This window comes from Galleria mellonella, unplaced genomic scaffold (assembly GCF_026898425.1).
Source record: "Galleria mellonella isolate WM207_F2 unplaced genomic scaffold, CSIRO_AGI_GalMel_v1 utg80, whole genome shotgun sequence".
Classification (NCBI taxonomy): Eukaryota; Metazoa; Arthropoda; class Insecta; order Lepidoptera; family Pyralidae; genus Galleria; species Galleria mellonella.
Window position 1 is genome coordinate 1,270,905 of NW_026442157.1, and position 18,776 is coordinate 1,289,680.

The following is an 18,776-nucleotide window of genomic DNA, read 5'->3' on the forward strand; positions in this document are numbered from 1 at the left end:
CAATAATATTTTTGTCCTATGGTGTTATGGCAACTCACTGTCCTAAAATTTGTCTATTCACGTGAAACAATTAGTTTATTTTAGGTGTAAGCTAATAATAGGCACATTACATACCTATGTTCTTTAATTAAATACAACCGCCTTTTGACGTCTTCAGAAATACCCTCTTAATAATACGTAGACATGAGACAAATTGAGTAATAAAATGTGTCTAGAATTCACGATACTGCGATACCGAAGTACGTGTGAAATTTGGATGTAATATATGAAATGATGCGACCATAGGGAAAAGAGATTGTTAGTAATGACGGTATGAAAACCCCAGGGATATCACGTAGAGATCAACCTCATGGGGTATATTGCTAGCAACGAGATTGGTAGGCCGCATTACTAACAATGGGGGAGGCCTATGTTCAGCAGTGGATGTATAATATCTGGTATGATGATGACGATGATGATTACTAACAATCCCTTCCCCCTCTAAAGCCACTATTTGACCCGGTATACTTTGTTTTGCCCCCTATAAGCCACTTATTGGGATAAAAACTATACACATTTATAAAATGTCAGTAAAATCAGTTGACCAGTACCAATTTCGTAACACGAGAATCTTTTTTTTTATAAGAACTTAATATGCGGGCACCACACTATCTTGAGCGCACACAGAAACAATATTTAGTTCATGAATACTACGATTAAACATTTAAATATTATTATTCAAATAATTATTGTTTATACCTCATATATATATATATATATATATATATATATATATATATATATATATATATATATATATATATATATATATATATATATATGAAGTATATATGTATCCACTTTGGTCAAAGTAAGTCAATACACGTTTTTATACGAATTGCTATAAAAAAATATCTAAAACAAATAGTATCAATAATAAACAGGTTAGGTAGCTACTTAAGCTGGAAGATGACTTCAAACTCATATTTATTTATGAGTACGCAATTAATTACAAATGAGGCTGTTATTGACCTTAATATTGAACTATTATTAGAAATGTATCTAAGCTTAATCTTATAAAGAGGAAAGATTTGTATTTTTGTATGTTTGTAACGAACAAACTCAAAAACTATTGGACCGATTTAAAAAAAAATCTTTTAAAGTACTAAAACCCTAAAAAATCAATATTTAAAATGTAACGTGTCCAGAAAACATCATCATCATCAGGGTTTTCATTGGTTTTAAAAATAAAAAAAATTAAGTACCTGTTGGTGCTATTATGTACTCTGTGGTACTTACCTACTAATCAATAATAATTTTAATTAAACTGAATTTACTGTTTTTGTGGAGTAAAATTTACTTGTCCCAGTGAAGGCTTTATCTTTCATTCATTTCTTTGTTTTTACAGGCACTTATAATTTTTTAACGCCGAATTCTACAGTAAAATCGTGTCCGACAAGGTTAACAATTCGACATGCATTTAAAATACAACCCATGTTTTTCTTTTCTCGTGTTAACATAGTATTGTATTGTAACATTCACTTTAAGTTACTGATAATTTAAAATTTTAATTCGCAGACTGAGGAGGCACAATGGGTGACACAGTTATTAGCCGTTAACTGTCCACTGCTGAACATAGCCTCTCCCATAAGAGGGGTTTTGCCAGTAGTTGCCACGCTTAGCAGGCGGGTTGACAACCACAGTTTAACTTTTGGTGATATTTTAAGAGACACTGCTGCCCATTCCTCTACCATAAGCTCCTTTAGTCGCCTCTTATGACCTCCACAAGAAAGAAAGGAATGACCTATTCTATGCCGGGACCTACTCGGTTACACAGTGACACAGACGAGTGATACAGTGTATTCTGTGATATCTATGGATTTAAAATCAGTTTATAATTAGGGAAGACATTGCGTAACATGCACAAAAAATACAATCGAATGAAAATACACTTCCTTTTTAAGCCGGAATCATACATAACTATGGGAATATAAATTTATAAAAATAATTAGTAAATTGTCAAGTGACAAATGCACGAGAGAAAGTGGCATGACATAAAACATGCGGGTTCAAATCCCACTTGCTTTTAATTGTTTTCAATCTCGCAATTTTAATTCTCTCATTATATATTGTCAATACTATCCCGAAAATAAAAATAATTGAGTCAAAATTGATGAAGATATCGCGTTACATACATATAGACAACATAATTAATGAATTCATATTATTATATATATGAACCCATTAGCCTATTTTATTTGCATGTAAACGAATGTTATAATATATTCAAAGGTATAAAACAATGTCACTGCTGTGTGGAATTTTCAGGTGACTCATTACAGCCTACAAAACATAATTTCATTTTGTTTCTTTTTCACACCATATCTAAGTTAGGTTAATTCTAATGGTTATTTAAATGATCACGGTATGTGGTATTCAATACTACTAATATTAATACGAAATCTATCCACTAATTTAGCCCTCCTTATAAACATAAGGAGGGATAAATTGGTGGATAGATGTTGCATGGCTGTGTTTCGGTTTGAAAGGTGGGATATGGCGTGAATTTACAGGGTACAGAGGAATAACAACTGAGTCCTCAGGAATGACAACGCATGGAGGGTATCATGGGCGAAATTGGTACTGCTCATGTCTATAGGCGACGGTTACCACTTTCTATCAGGTGGGCCGTCAACTTGTTTGTCATTCTAAGTTGTATAAAAAAAAAAAGAAAATACTCTTTCATGCTCAAATTACTGAATGGATTTGAAGCAAAGCTTTACGCAAATTATTAGTTCGCCGTTCGGAGCCTAGTGTTAACCGTTCGGTAGATTTCTCAGTCTGGATACCGAACGAATCTTCAAGGCAATCAAACATATACTAATGGTAACGGAATTAAACAAAATAATTCTAATAAAAAAACCAGTATTGTTTTCATATAATTACCATTCTATTATTGCTACTGATTATTGCTCTATTCAGAAATATTAAATTTTGATAAAAATTACATTTTCTGTACATACCAGTTAGCTGAAAGGAAGAGAGAAAGAGTATTACGAAGAGATTGTTCATTGAAGAGATTTACATGCTTATAATAATCACAACCTGCCTACCCGTATGTGTCGTACTTATAATGAAATATCAGCTAAATATCCTCAAATTAATATCGTCGCCTTGAATCCTTTATAAAATAATTATAAAGAGTCGTCGAGTCTCTTTGATGTCTATATTTTGTACATATTTGTTATTTGCATTTACTTGTTTCATCCTTATATATAATTATATAATTAGTAATTTAGAACAGTTTGCCATCTGCTTTAATCCAGCTGTGTGTACACTTGCTTAGGTCTTAATCTAGTTTATACCATTACTTTATAAATGTTTGTAACTTGAATCGATTGTCACCTGTTGTGTATGCCAAATAAATATTTAAAAAAAATGGTTTATGGTTACTACATCGGGTATTGTTTGTAACAGTCGATGTCCTATTAGATCGAACTCAACACGATAAATTCATAAAAAAAAATACTAAAATATTCATAAAAATTACGATTTAAACGTGCTCTTCACAGTTAACAACTTCATTTGAATGAAGATATCTGATTTTGAATTTGATGCCCTCTGTACAGTCCATTTATCTGGGCGGGATCACCGTGGTAAATCTCTGCTGAATTAGTCGCGTTGGGCCAATAGATCTAACTTCATCCTCACCTGTCATTGTGAACGACAAATCTTTTTAGTTTCTTTTTTAATTTTATTAAAAAGATATTTTGTTTATGATTTGAAGTCTGTGTCAGTTTTTGGTTTTGTTTTGTTCGCTTTTTACTCCGTTGGTTTTCTTTGTATAATATATTTTTTATATAATTATATTATCTTTCTAAAACACCGTGATTCCATACCAGCGTACAGTCCTTTCGCCCACAGTCATCTTTCACATACATATATCCCGCCAGTACAAATATGTAGCCCAAGCAGGGTTATGATTCCACTTCAATCTTTTAAAATACATGCCAGTTTCGACTGAAAATCAATCATTTTGTTTTTCTTTTATGTTTTATATCAGAGGGAGACTTTGTACAAAAGTCGAATGCTTGGGTACCTCTGTCCCATTCGTGTTTCTACCGTGAAGCAGTTGTGTTTGCATGGTTGTGTTTCGGTTTGATGGGTGGGATATAGCGTGAATTTACAGGGTACAGAGGAATAACACCAGAGTCCACAGGAATGGCAACGCATGGGGGGGTATCATGGGCGAAACAGTATGTGTGTGTTATGTCCATGGTACTGCTCATGTCTATAGGCGACGGTTACCACTTTCCATCAAGTAGGCCGTCAGCTTGTTTGTCATTCTAAGTCATATAAAAAAAAAATTAAATACTTGTGTAATATCATTGTATAATATATTGCAGACATGTGTTATCAACAAATTGTCGCAACTGTGATTGACAATTGATAATTTTTTTATAGATACATATCTGCGTGGCGATACATATCTATTCTCTCTCATGTGAAAATGACAAAATACAACGTGAGCATATTTCCGTCATGTGTTGATTAAACAGGATAAAAAGTATCGTATGTACGTCTCGTCTCGTCTATAATACGTGAACACTTTTCATGACGACTGGTTGCTGAGAACATGTAAAGGACAACAAATAAACTTCATTTTAGGTATGAATAATAATGGTATCGTTCCGACATCAATATATGGGGTTCCTTTGGACACAGATGGTGGAAAAAAGGTCATCACTTATTTCGATTGAGTACTTTATTTTGATATTATATATTGGATAGTCGTGAGAGGCGAAGCGCGGAAAAGAGAGTTCAATTTACATTACATTACGTTACATTACATTGGATACTCCATATATAATATAGAGGTTTTTTTATATAACTTAGAATGGCAAACAAGCTGACGGCCCATCTGATGGAAAGTGGTAACCGTCGCCTATAGACATGAGCAGTACCATGGACATAACAGAGTATACTGTTTGCTCATGTTACCCCTCATGCGTTACCATTCCTGAGGACTCAGGTGTTATTCCTCTGTACCCAGTAAATTCACGCCATATCCTACACTTCAAACCGCAACACAGCCATGCAAACACAAATGCTTTACGGTTGAAACGCGAATGGGACAGAGGTACCCAAGCAAACGACTTTTGTACAAAGTCTCCCTCTGGTGCTAATAATAGATATTACTGAGTAAATATAATAACTACAATAGGTACCAATATAGATATTGGTACATATTGCCCACTCCCTACTTCAGTTTCATATTAAATAGTATTATTATTATATCAGCCGTTAACTGTCCACTGCTGGACATAAGCCTTCCCCATAATGGGAGTTTTGCCAGTAGTTGCCACGCATGGCAGGCGGGTTGGCAATCGCAGTTAGGCTTTGTAGATCTTTTAAGGGGGATGCTGCTGCCCATCCCTCGCCCTACATCAGTCGCCTCTTACGACTCTTTTCCACGGGAAAGGAATGGGTGGCCCATTCTAACCCGGCGGAAACACGGCAATTAAAAATTAAATAGTATTAGTGAGAAGTAATAGAAAAAGTACTGTATTCTCCAGTCCCACAAAATAGAATGCTATGAAAATAAGGCATTATTGATTACATCTGGTAGTAACGTCGAACCATCAGTAATGACCATTTACCATCAACGGTAACCCAATAAATGGAAGGAGAGGATAGGGTTAGTAATATAGTCCAGTGGCCCCATTATTAATAAAATATATTTCATTACCAGCTTTTTGCCTGCTACTTCGTATGAGTGGATTTCAATAATAGGAAAACTAACGAAATAGAGGCATATCACAATGAAACTTATACCAGTTTTAAAATTAGTAGTTGACACGCTTGGCAGGTAGATTGACAAACGCAGTTAGGCTTTTATAACGTTTTAAGAATGACGCTGCTGCCCATCCTTTGTTCATTTAGTTCCCTTAGTCGCCACTTGTGTCACCCACGTGAAAGAAAGGAATGGAAGGGAGAAGGAAGGGAGGAAGCAAACCATTCTATACCGGGACAATAGGGAGAATTCCATTTTCACACAATTAAAAAATACAAAACATATATTATTTATTTTATTTATTTATTCTTTATTGCACAATAAAATTTTGTACAAATGGCGAGCTTAATGCCATATGGCATTCTCTACCAGCTAACCATTGGATAAAAACAGAAAGCGTATGAAGGGCAGATGTGGTGAAAAATATGTGACAATTATAGTAACACATTACATATTACAGGTGCATTAAAGGTAAATGACATTGTGGAGGTTATATATTTCTTAAAGTAACATCAGCTCTTATCAGAGTAACATTTTATTGTTCAGATATCAAGTAACAATTCTTTGTTCAGTATTAGGTACATTCACCAAGGTAAGTCGGTATATTTATGTACTAGCCATTTCCTGCAGCGTCGCCCGCTTCTATGTAGTTGCCGCATATCATTCCCATTTTTTTTTTATTGGATGAAAATGGAATGGTTACCCCGCCTGCGCTAACGGGATACGCTGGCGGGGCACCAGTGAAGGGTGATAGATGAGAATGAAAACAGGCCAGTTAGCCCATCATGATAAATTCATCTGGAATTAATCACGATAATTTCCAGGGGGAACCGCGAGGAGGTCGACTTGGTTGGGTATATTGCTAGCAATGGGATTTTTAGTCTCCATTACTAACAATCCCTTTCCCCCTAACTTTTTTATTTATGAACCGATTGATGTAAAACAAACACCAAATGTTAAGTGGTGTAAACCGCAACGCATTAATCAAAACCGCATTCAAATCGGTTAAGCCGTTTCTGAGTTTAGACCTACAGGTAAACTAACAAAAATTCTAAAAATCATAAAGTTTTGTGTTATATAAAAGCCCCCTATAATAGTTTTTCTTATGTATATCTTCCATGTACAGACAGCAACCAGTTTCGATTTTATTATATTTATTAATGGATTATCTAAATAGGTAAGGTTTCCTGAAGTAAATAAAATATTGGATCTTTCTTTTGGAACATTATATAAGTATGCTTGAATTAAATAGATATTAATTAATTAATTAGATAGATTTACATTTCGTTCGATGTTTGAGTATTATTTTATTTTTATTAAGAGATAGAGTTTATTATTATTATTAATCACATTAAAGTTTGTTGTATTAAAAAAAGGTTTATTCACATATAATATTTTTGGTACTCTGCAATGAAACCTCTATCTCAGACTGATATATTAAAGGTTCATAAATTAGAAAAGAAAAAAATATAAGAAACTCAACAGTTAGTAATCTTTCCAGTAATACTCCAAATTTTTTAAGTACCCTCGACTTTAAGAAAATTTTTGCTTACCGAAGTGTGGCAACATTACAATTATCTGTCAATTTTTAAAAATAGTTGAACAAGTTTCAACGTTTCTTATTGATTATAAATGTTCTGCTGGTGAGCTAAAATGTTAATGGTTAATCATAGAATACATTGTATATACCACTAAAACTAAGTATCTACTACATATTTTTTTTTAAACTTTCCAAATACTTTTTTGCCATCAAAATCCAAATTTTTAACGACAGCTTTTTAAGTATATTATTGCATGATATTATATTATAATAACGGTTACTAGAATAACGGTTTAACAAAAAACTATGGAATTATGTATACACGTACTATATGTAATGAGTCAGTAAACATATTCCGATCCCATAAAGTCACTGGTAAAAGGTAGTGTTTAAATGTTTGAAATGTCACTTCTCTCTCTCTCTCTCTCTCTCTGTGTGTGTGTGTGTGTGTGTGTGTTTGTGTGTATGTGTGTGTGTGTGTATGTGTGTAAAATAAAAAAATCCTTTTCACCATCGACTCGCAATGACTACGAATACTGCATCTCTCACCGTTCAAATCGGTTAAACCTACGGGGAAAATATTATTCATGATCATAATCGTATAATGAAAGTGCTAATTGAATTCGAACATTTATTAACACTAAATCGTTTTAAGAGATCATAGAGATACTGATGAGTTGTACTGATATTGACCTTGTAGTGTTAATACAACGCTAATCGTACGGACACGATCCGGTGATTATTGATGCTCCATCATGGCGCTAATTAGCATATTGATATGACAACCACAAATGCCCAAACGTAACGTATTACGATCTCGTGTCATTAAAAAATTGTGTTAATCTACAAGCTATTATAACCATTAGGCAAGTGCGCCTGTACTTGGATATTTTATATTTTTTTACGTAAATTACAATAATAAACAAACTAACGACAAGCTTATATCACGACTTATCCAATCGATTTATCTATCCTTTTATACCTCACTTTCATAGTTAGAATATTAGTAAATACTTCTAATATTATAAATATATATTTAGTTTGTAATCTTTTTTTGTTTTTACTTTAACGTTAATTTTTTTTTTTTTATACAACTTTTTTAAACTTTTTTGCCCACCTGATGGAAAGTGGTAACCGTCGCCTATAAACATGAGCAGTACCATGGATTTATGTTTTATATATATATATATATATATATATATATATATATATATATATATATATATATATATATATATATTTCTATTATATAGTTATTAATAAAAATCGACATATATTATATATACATACTATATGGAATAGAGAAGGGTATAGGCTATTTTATATGAACCAAGTCTCAGGCAAAAGCTAGTGTTGCCTTTTTGGAAATTTGACCTAAGTCAAATTTAGAAAAGGCAACTCAGAATAGTACCTAAGTACTGAGTAAGACGTATAAACGTCACAATGACACAGGAAATTTTATTTTCCTGAATTGGCTCAACCGAGAATCGAACACTAAATCTCATTACACACAGCTATGTGTCCACTGCCACGTTACGAAAACCGTTAATTAAGAGCGGCTTCCTTTTTTTAATTGGTTTTTATCTTAAAAGCATAAACAATTTTCATTATAGTAGATAACTATTAATGAAGAATGGCCGGTACGTGTCATATCTTACTACTGAGGGAAACCTGTGCGCAGGCAGTATGAGGCAATGCAAGAAATATTTATTTTCAGAAAGTTACAATATTACCTATCAGGTTAACTAACTGGAAAATAACAAGTGACTAATCTTACTAACACAATAGTATTAGTAACCGGGGGAAAGGGATTGTTAGTAATGGAGACTGAGAATCCCATTGCTAGCAATATACCCAACCAGGTCGACCTACTCGCGGTTCCCCCTGGAAACTATCATGGTTAATTCCTGATGAATCCATCGTGATGGGCTAATTGGCCTGTTTTCATTCTCATCTATCGCCCTTCACTGGTGCTCCGCCAGCGTATCCCGTTAACGCAGGCGGGGTTACCATACCATTTTCACCCATCAAAAAAAAATAGTATAGTAACTAACTTATGCCTGTAAATGGGAAATGTTTAAGTAAAAATAATATAATGGATCATGGCCGTGTGGACCCGGCATAGAATAAGCCACCCCTTCCTTTCCTGTGGATGTCGTAAGAGGCGATTAAAGGAATTTTATAGTTGAGGGATGAGCAGCAGCGTTTCTCTTAAACCATCACTAAATCCTGACTGCGTTTTCGTGGCAACTACTGGAAAAACTCCCCTTATGCTTATATTCAGCATTGGACTTGTCTGTTTTTCTGTTTGTTCTGGCATCGTGGAAAAAACACTGCACTAAATTCAATGCGGTTTTTACATTTGTGAGCCTAAATTTTCAATATTTTTTTTTTCACCGTTTCCATATCAAATAATATCTACAGTGCTTTAGAACTACAGACTGGACATGAAAATTGTATCAATTTTTTTTCTTTTTCTCTCTTTCTTTCTTTTATTACTTTTCTAGTTTTTCCCGCGCCTTCTTCTGCATGACATATTGATAAACCGAGATAAACAGTAACCTTTTTATTCCAAATACTATGTGTACCTATACCAAATTTCAATTATTAAAAAAAGGTTGAATTGTTTAGACTTGGGGTCGACAACCTTTCTGCAAGCAAGGGCCACTTAGTGGCAAAGTGTAGTAAAGACGGGGGCCGCACTTACCTATAATTTTGATCATCGACCCCTAATATAGGTTGTAATAAAAATGCGAAAACATTTTGTTCGAAAAATGAGATAAAATAATTATAAACTTAAACAAGAATTTCAAAGAAGACAACTATACTTATTAAAAAATATTTATTGTTTAAGAAATTGTAATCAATAAATTAAAGACAAAGGTTTTGTAAAGGAAAATCTTATAAACCTAAAACGTACGTTTATAAGACTCATTTACAAAACGGGCCACGAGCCATTGATTGCTGACCGCTGATTTAGACGTCAAGAAATAACAAACAAACTTATTTTGGGGTTTATAATATTAGAATACACCGCTCATCAAGTATTTATTGAGTTTAATGCCCTATCAACCCCATTTTTGAAGTATGCACATGTGGATAAGTGTATTTGCGTAGAAGCACATGCGAAGCCTGTTATTACTCATACGACAAGCAAACACCCAAACAATGTGCAGGTGAGTCAAGCTTGCCACAAACAATTGATGTCGGGTCACTGATAAATTGAAGCACTGAAGTAGGTTTTCTAAATAGATGTTAATGGAATGGTAACTCCACCTGTGCTCTCGGGATATGCTGGCAAAGCATCAGTGAGTGAAAAAAAGGCACGTCAGATAGCTCATCGTGATAAATTCACTTGGAATTAAGCACGGTGGTTTCCAGAAGAAACTGTTTGAAGGTCGTCTGATAGGATGTATTGTTAGAAATGGAACTATTAATAACATTAACACTAAGGAGAGAAGGAAAGGAAAGGAGAGGAAAAGAGCTGTCTACTAAGGAGCTGTCTACATTACCTCAAACGACTTGCCCCGGCCTTGCACTATTTTTTTAAATAAACTATAGCTCCATGTAACCTAATGGTAATATAGCTTTCTATATGTGAAAGAATTATTAAAGACGGTTAAGGATATCTTGATTTATCCAATACAAATAAAAATTTTGTATTTCCTCTTTCCAATATTAATTTTGATTTAGATGATGGCAAACAACTACTACAACCCATCTGATGGTAAACGGTTACTACAATCCATGAACGCCTGCAACACCAGGGAAGTCACATACGCGTTGCCAAATCTGAAGGAACCTTTTTAAATAGTATTTAAATAGTCTATGAATAATACCCAGGTATTTCACAGCTTGAGTGTTCGCCGGAGGAAACTCCTTTGTAATCGCACTATACCCGACCATTTAGGTTCAAGCGTGTGATTATGAATTTCCTGTGGATAGCGAACGGTGTTATAATAAAAGGTTGCATAGATTTAGATTACTTGTAGCATTAAATGAATTAATCACCCCACCTGTGGTGTATAGAATACACTGAAATGGTATCAGTGAGTGAGAATCGTTACTGGTTCAATATCTTTAAGAAATTTTTGCATTCATAAATATTTTTGGCTATATTAGTGATGCATAAATTTACAAAAATAATGTATGTATATCAATTGTCTAATACTAGTATTCATAGCATAAATGGTACTGTGCAATATGTAGTTGTTTCTTATATGCGAAGTCCTTTACAGTTTACATAGCGGTAGCAGTATAAAGAGGTAGCGATGACGTTCCATATTTTGGTAATTACAGCTATAATCTTTGTCCTTATTCATAATTACTTATTCATCTTACGCATGCGCAGTAATCCATGTCAAAACAATCTGTCTAGTTTACTTATGATCTTGCTTTACATTCATAGACGTAGACATAAAAATCTCGACAGCTTTAACTCAGTTTATTATTATTTTTATATATGAAAATGGAATACTAATCTCATTTGCGCTATTGTTTTCTTTAGTATTATATTGAAGTACCTATAACCTAAACAGTCTAATGACCTACATGTAAACAGACATGAGTTAAAAAGTCCGAACAATTTTTTGTTTATATTTATATAGAAAATTGTTACACTATTACAATAATGGCTTAATTCTGAAATAAGATATCCTATGTTATGAAAAACCAGATAATGAACTCCTGGTGTTACAACCCAGAACACTCAGACCCAAACCAATTCAGAAAAGTTCGACTTTAATATTAGAAAAAAATTACACTATAAACTGACTAGGTCTTACGTTATCTTACTTATTATATCGATATTTTAGACAGAGGTGTGTTATAAATAGGCAACACTATGAATATATCTACATTAATTTTATTATCGTGTTACTTCAAGGCGGTTGCATAGATTCATTTTCCAGTTTTATCAATTAAAATTAGTGCTGACTCTTAAAAAACTAAATAATTATGTTTTAAAAGCCTCTGTTGTTCTGTCTTTTAAAGTATAAATATAAAATTCGTACAAAATAAAATTTTTAAAATAACCACACCAACAAAATCACGAGCTGGTTAATGACAATATGATTCGCGTAAAGTGATGATTATAGTCGTCATGTGTGAGGCAAGTTCGAGACAAGGAAATGATGATTGACGATAACGATAAACCGAGAACAACTAAGTACACAGATAAACAAAGGGTAATAAACCCTTCTTCAAGGCATTGTGAAGTAAAGTTTGTAGAGACCTACTTTACTAGGATTCTCCTTTATTATATTTAATTTATATTTCATTGAAACAATTTAATCTAATTAAAATTGTGCTAACATTGTATTTACGAAAAAAATATAAGAATTAAATATTTTTTTTATTCAAGTAAATATAATATTAAAGCATTTTCTAATAGTATTTTTTTTATAAATGTGGCTCCCAATTCCTAATGCAATTTCAACTAAGACAACAACAGTAGAATTAAACAAGTTGTTTTGTGTAACTACCAAATAACACGAGAATGCATAAATGTATAAATATATAAAACATTAATAAAATTAAGTAACAAAAAAAAACAAAACAAATAAACCTAGAACAGACCAGTTCATATAAGCAGGAATAGTTCACGATTATGACGAATTTAGCCGTCACTGATATCGATAAAAATAGATTATGAAATGTTGTAGACCTTTAAGAACACTATAAGGCGAAACCGGTTAGGTATTACAAAATTTTTAAAGACTATCCCACAAAAAAAACGGACTTTAATTGTAACAAAACCAGTTATTTTGATAAAACATGAATAACTAAAACGATTTTAAAAAAATTCTATGGTATCGAACTATATATATATATATCCTTTCAAATAAAAAAAAATCGGTTTAGAGCTAATATAGTTACAAGATAACAAAGATAAAAAAAAAATACAAGCAAATTGAAAACCTCCTTCTTTTTGAAATTGGTTGAAAATAAAATTGTGGAATAGTATTACATTTTTTATAACGATTGTCAAGAATGGCAATGTCGGAAATTGCCACTGACTACGCTATTTAAAATCAAAGTCGTGAACATGTTATTTTTTTATTCGATATTAAAACGTGAAATTATTAAAAGTATTTTATCTATGCTAAAACTAATAAGTGTGAATTTTATTTATCCTTAATCTAAGTATTGAAAAAAAAACTGCTTAACGATGATTCAATAAAAAATGGCGGGAACGGTGAACATTTAGTATAAATTGAAAACATGTAGTTTGGTATACATAAATACGTGATGGAACAATGCATAATTCTTTGTAATGATTGTGGTGTACTTGTAGAGGAATAATTTTCGAGTTACGAGCCTCTTTTATAAAATATGACGAGGACAGAAATGGTTGTAAAAATGGCGACCGAAAAACATTGAGGAAAAGAAGAATATTCAAATAAAAAAATTAATTAAGAAAATCAAGAACAATTTTTTTTAAGGCAAATGCTTCCTCGAACAGTTTGGCATTGAGTAGCTTTTTAGTAAATAAAATATTTATTATTAATCCTTTTAAATCTGGATATTCATAAATATTGATCCCTACCACAGGCATACGTATATATAGGAGTAGTCAGAAATATTAATTTGTCGGCTCGGATATAGATAGATAATTGATTGGCGATTCCCTATAACAGCAAATCCTTAAATACTGCGAACGATTGCTGCACGATTGCGTCTTAGACGCTAGATGGATTAAATGTATTTGTCAGCAGTAAAAACAGCGTCATTTGCCTTTAGTAATTCATAATTTTTAAAAAGTTTTGTAGAAGCAGCACCAACTTTCACTTATTAATCGTATTCAGGTAATATAGAACATATAAAAAATGAAGAATGACAGCAAATATAGTGTAATTTTGGCTATCAGAAACATACGGAAATTATAAGAAATTACCTCTTATCTTGTATCTTCTGATTTATACTATATATTATGATTATTCTTAATTATGTAGATATTTGTAATGTAGGTACTAAAACCTACATTATAAATATAACATTAATAAGATTTTGTTACACAAAAAAAAACCGACTTCAATTGCAACAAAACTAGATATGTATTTCGATTTCAAAACTACTGAACTCTTATAATTTTAATAAAAAAAAATTACGGGACTAAGCTAAAACAAGAATTTTCTCATTTTAGTTATAAAGTAACAAACCTTATAACAAATATAACAAAAACACTATCGATTTAAGAATCTCCTTCTTTTCGTAATTCGGTTGAAAAAGATAAGACGTTTCGATTCTAACGTTAAAGAAAATTGTTAAATCAACTTTACAATTCAAAAAAGTATAATTTTGACACCCGCTACCACGATAATTACCTTCATGTTTTATACAGCTGTCGTTTCACACAACCTGTTCATAAATTTCAGGTCACTGAACCCAAAATCGTTTCACTGTAAGTAACTTCAGTGATGACATTTTGTCGGATTTTATATTCGTAGTCAAATTATTCCAACCTAATCTTTTAGATAATACCTAGTTTATTCTTAACAAAAAAGGGGTAGGCACTAAAAAATACACATATGGAATTAAAAAAATACTTTTTTATATTATTTAATGATGCCTTTTATTTTTTTAAAGACTGCAAAAAGGTAAAGACTTTATGATTATCTAAACTAATGACCGTCTAAACTGTATTTTTTATATAATGTTTCTTGTAACTTATGCGATATGTTCTCCCTTATATTTAATTTTTATCTTCTTTCAATTGAAAGAATAGTCCAGAATAGAATAGAATTGGTAATTAGAATTGGTATATAATTAGAATTGGTAATTTTAAAAAATTCCAATAATAAATTTAATCAATTCATTACTAAATAATTTAATTATTTGAGTATCATAATATAAATATTAATTATATTCTCATTTGTCAATCCACAATGTTCTACTCTGTGTAATAAATTAATTTATGAAGTAATTAATTAATCTGTATAACCTTACATTTAATTCTCGTACTTTAGCGTAAACATATGTAAGTCAAGCAGTAGGTAATCTAAACATCGGGTGAAAATATGACGCTTATAATAAAAAAAGTAAACATTTTTGTACTTTGTCATAGCGATATTAAAGAGAAAAACAAATATTTCACTAATTAGTTAATTATGCGTGTTATAATTTAAAAATAATGAACGTGAAACAAGACAAAGTACAATACTTACTTATTATACTTAAATAAAAAAAGGAGACTTTTTTTATTCAGCAATCATATTTAAATTGATTAATGTTTAAGTACTTATGAAAGAATTAATTAGCGTGACAAACCAGACGTCGTAACTGAAAAAAAAAACTGTCATTGAAAGACTTTATCTTGCCCTAACCTTTTTTATGTTAAGATAATAGCATAGTTATGGAACACTGCTGATTAAAGTACTAAAGCGACTAGGCGGTGTATACACTGAAAATTATAGGACCATAGATTGATTATACTTCATCATTATATTATAGCCGTTAATTGCTGAATGTAGGTCTCACTCTCGGAAGATTTTGTCAATAGTTGCCACGCTTGGCAGTTAGGCTTTGGTAATGTTTTAAGAGGGACGCTGCTGCCCAAACCTCTACCACTTAATTTCCTTAGTCACCACTTATAACACTCACAGAAAAAGAAGATGTGGCCCATTCTATGCTGGGACCACACGAAGAGCGAATTACACTTACAAATGACAAACAAAAAATAATATTATTTTCCCCCTCCCTTTAGATGGAATGACGACATGATGCATTGCAGGGGATCAATGGATGCAGGTGACTCAGGACCATCTATGAAGAAGACCTATGTTCAGCAGTGAAAAGATAATGGCTGAAATGATGATAATGATGATATTTTTCTAAAATATACAAGACGAGCTGTATTACCCGGCTTTAGCCGTGGTTGTATCGTGATGTTGATAGCCTATAACCTTTATCAATAACAATTTAAAATTTTATTTCACAAAAAAAACTATTTCAATCGTGGTTAAACAACTTATTTTGTTTTAAAAAACTAAATTACTGACTTATATTTGTTACCTCATAACTCATCACTTATAAACCGATTTGGAAAATTCATCAAATTCATAAATTTAAGGATATAGTTTCAGAATAATCCAATAAATTGTTTATCAAAAACAGTTTGATAGTTAAGTTTTTAAATCGTAATAACTGATTTTGCCACAATAAAAGTAATATTTTTTATTATACAAAATCTACTTATCTTCTTTTTATAACTGGTTATTTATACACAATAAATATACAAATAAATAGCCTAATATATATAATATATAAATACACAAACAACTTCATAACTAGAAGAATATTTAACAATAAGATATACAATAATAAGAAAGCCAAAATCATAAATAAAAACAAATTATACAATATGCAAATTCTAATAAATAATTGACAATTCAATATTATATCGTATAATCAATATGAAAGCAAAAGGATATAATTTAAATTTCTAGAAACATTTTCTCGTATCGGGAAATTGAATAATTGCCAACTTGTGGTCTCTATCTGACCTCCATAAACAAAGAGCATTACAAATGCAGCAACGGCAATAAAACAATCAGTTTCAATGATTTACGGCATTTGGTATTGGTACATCATGTGATGGTGAATCGAAGGGAAATTTATGCAAACTCATGAGGGAAAGTTTCCCGTGAAATGTCGTTTTTTCCATACCAAAATCAAATACATTTCGTTTCGCGAAAAAACAGCTTTATCAGTAATGACCAAACACATCGGTGAACAATGTTTTGTAGATATATTAGATAGACCATTGCTCTTTACTAATATTATGAATGTAAAATAATTTGTTTAAGTGCTTGTCTGTTACTTCTTTGCGTGTTAACTCTTCACCTATCGTGCTAAAATTTAGTAAATATTTAGTATTTAGAATAAAGAAAGAAATACACTACATTGTATCTACATATCCCGTTTACGTAGACGACGACTAATATAATTGAAAAATTTGAATTTAGAAAAATATTCCCTTTTCTTACTAAAATTCCGAATAAAAAACATTCTGAGGTGAACAATATTTTTTTTGTACTCTAGTAGGTACATACCAATTTTAAGTTTTAAGTAAGTAATAATCTACATATATATTGAAACAGAAATTGGCTTACACATAATATTTAAGATTACATGAAACATTACAATGGACACGGAAATGGCCATGACAGGATGTGACGCGGGTAACAAGTTGGCCAATATGGGGAAAATTATGGCCATTGTCTTACCTTATGATTTCACGTCTGCGCAGACGCAGTGAGCATACCATACTAGTATTAATGTTTCCTACTATTTATTAGTCACGCTGCCTAAAAATCCCCTTACAAAAAATTCAAACGATCTTTTGAAGCAAATTTATATTATTTTATACTTATATAAGAAAGTAACAAAACATACCGAGATATTATGCAAAATTTTCAATTATTAACGTTGTAGTGAACACATTATTCCAATATGCAATAGGTATATTTTTGTATTTTAAACATTTAAGATTCTGCTCCATTGAAAAAGAATTAGTTCAATCAAAATATAATTAATTTATTAGTCCTGCTAACATAAATTACTATCGATTACAAAAATACTTATAAAAATCAATTTACATTTAACGAAGATATCGCATGATATTCACACAAATTACGAACCTCCTTTTTGCCGCTTAAAAAGTATATTAATATTAAAATGTAATTTTTAATTTAAGCATATTCATTCTAAGCTAAATACGTACTTATTAAGAACGTATCAATGATTTTATTAGCTGACATTATTCCTTTTATAATAATTCGAAATCGGCGAATCTTTGCTTACTCCTACAATAAGATCAACGTCTAAATACTATCTGAAGTGTGTTACACGACTGTCGTTATCCGACAGTATCCAACTCAGCGTTTATACTAAGTATTCGAAAGATGTTTACATCTTAGAATAGATTTTGAATCTTAAATACATAACCACGAAATGAAGTAGATATTTTGTAATGAAGAATCACCAAGTAAATTCGTACTTTACATATATATATATATATATATATATATATATATATATATATATATATATATATATATATATATATATATATATATATATTACCGCAAACTCTTTAGAGAGCTATTTAAGGTCAACGTTTTTGCAATATCGTATATTACATATTATTATTTCAAATGTATTAAAAAAATCGTCTATTAAATACATTTACATATGGAATGAGTAATATTATTTTTAAAACATATGATCATGTCAATTCATTGTCGGTAACGATAAAAACACAGTGAGTTCATAAATTTTCCGTTACATATGCATATAGATATGGAATACGTAAAGTAATGAATGTCGTGACAACCAATAATTAAATCAAACCTGAACTATTTAACATATAATAATATAACATAGAATAAAATATACACTTATTCCTAGAGAATATCTTGTCAGTGGTTTTAATTTAATATCTATAACGGTTAATTGATCTGA

At 31.4% G+C, this 18,776-nt stretch overlaps 1 protein-coding gene across 1 annotated transcript in view; it reads right to left on the reverse strand.

The window, feature by feature from the left end:
* The window catches only part of LOC113520844 (putative inorganic phosphate cotransporter), a 90,228-nt gene that overhangs the window by 60,284 nt on the left and 11,168 nt on the right, over positions 1 to 18,776 (reverse strand). The window lies entirely within an intron of this gene.